Below are 2,191 nucleotides of genomic sequence, written 5' to 3' on the forward strand. Positions count from 1 at the left end.
GTTTAAAACAACATATAATATATATAATAATATTCATTTTTAAACTAACAATCATATGAAACTTGATAATTAAACAAGGTTACTGAAGTGTATGTTACACTTATCATATGGGCCAACCATTTATTGTAGTCCAAACATTTGGCATTCCGTCGGTCCAATATATTATAATCATCAAGGCCTAATTATGGACCACCTATAGCCTAATTTTCCAAATTGGGCCCAAGCCTTTCTAATGGGCCTTATCTTAGAGCCCAATAATTTCCCTAGCCTATAAACATGTTCCCAATTGGCCCACGAAGGCCCACATCAACTTAGTCCAAGAAATGGCCCAACAAGAACCCAAACCCAATTAGGGGTTTTCACATAAAATGACAATTAGGGTTAAGTGTTCTTAATTAACCTATCAAGGAATTAATCCATTAAGGACTTAATCCATTAAGTCCATCACTCCACTAAACCAAACATACAATATGGTCGGGGGTAATTCAAATTTCCAAATCCAACGGTCCAACGTGTGTCCCGACAAATCCAAAACTCACATTCCTAAAATTAGGGTTTTCTAAACCCTAATTAGGGTTTCCTAACCAAATCACAAACTAATTAATCCAATAGTTAAGTTTTTAGGCTACATTAGGGTTTCACTAGGCCGGGCACCACCCACTACCACCTCGGGTGGCGGTGGTCGACGGCGACAGCCACCACCTCATGGTGGTGGTGGTTATGATTCTAAATCAAAACGCATCAAAACATACCAAAAAATAATCCAACCACCTACAAGATCACACTGCCACCCAAGGTGGCGGCTGGTGGCGACGTGAGGTGGTGGCGGCCACCTCACGGTGGTGGTGACGGATTTTTTCGGCTAAACGACATACATACAACATAATACCACCAACATACACCTAAATACATAGTAAAACACGCACAAAACCACCTTCCACGGTGGATGGTGGCGACAAAAGATGGCAGTAGGTGGCGGCCACCATGGCTGGCAGCCATGGTGATTCTTTTCCTCGGTTTTCGGCCAGCAATACTCGCACAACACATCTCTAGTTCAACAACAACATATAACCATACCCGACAGGAGACCACAACTCCCAAGCACCAACTAGACGGCAGGTAACACTGGAACAAACTAAAATGGTGACCAAAAGCCATTGCCGGTGGCAATGTCGGGCCTGACGTCAAACTCATAGGGAGGAACCGAGGAACGAAAGAATGAGGTGTTGTTGGCATACCGAGAGCCTTATGATCGCTCACGGCCCACGCGACGAAGTTCTCAGCTTCAATCATTGGTCTTCAGCGGCTCCTCCAGCTACACACAGCATCACCAACAACAGTGGATGTTGGGGTGACGTTCGATAGTGAGGCTGTAGATGGAGGAATGACGGTCGGACTCGAAATTGCAGCGGCAGTTGGGATAGATTCTCATGGTGGCGGCTGAAGAAGAGATTATGTATAGGGTTTGGGTGATGCCACGGGAGGGAAGGATGGCATTAGGTTAAATCATGTGTCCATTCAAAAGGCTAAAGCACCACATGCAAGTGGGTTTACAAAAGTCAACACATCTACAAAGTCATACATTGATAACTTTGCACCCAACATTCTCCCCTTTAAAGTTAGGAATGGATAACCCACTTCAAATCTTCCAAAATCAAGCAACTACTCCATCCGAGCCTCAAGCGTGACACATGTTGAGATGAACTTCAAATCTTCAATTCTTCCATGATTCTTCAATTTGGGTTCTAGGATGTGAGACCATATGAACCGAGCATCAACGAATGATTAAGAGCTTCTCAAACTCCAAATAATCACCCTAAAGCTGAGTATAAAAACATACCCCAAAATTCTTCAATAAAATCAAACCCATCTCAAACCGAAATCACTTCCGAATCTTCAAGTTCGCGTAATATGAAAAATTCAACTTTGAATTTCCATATAAATTTCTCCCCTTTTTTATAATCGACATTTGATTATAAAACCATCAAGGAAAGAGAATGTGCCCTATTCAGATTTCTTTTTTGTGTTAACCCCCCCCACCACTTAACATGTGGCATAAACTTTGTGCTTTAATACGGAAAATCCAAAATATCTTCAATTTTTAGCTTCGTTCACGGACCGACTTTGACAAAATTTCTTAAAAAGGGGTAGAAATTGTCAAATTCAATATTCTGCAGTGAACCGGTGCGTC

This window comes from Lactuca saligna, chromosome 4 (genome assembly GCF_052625555.1).
Source record: "Lactuca saligna cultivar CGN05327 chromosome 4, ASM5262555v1, whole genome shotgun sequence".
In the NCBI taxonomy this organism is placed as follows: Eukaryota; Viridiplantae; Streptophyta; class Magnoliopsida; order Asterales; family Asteraceae; genus Lactuca; species Lactuca saligna.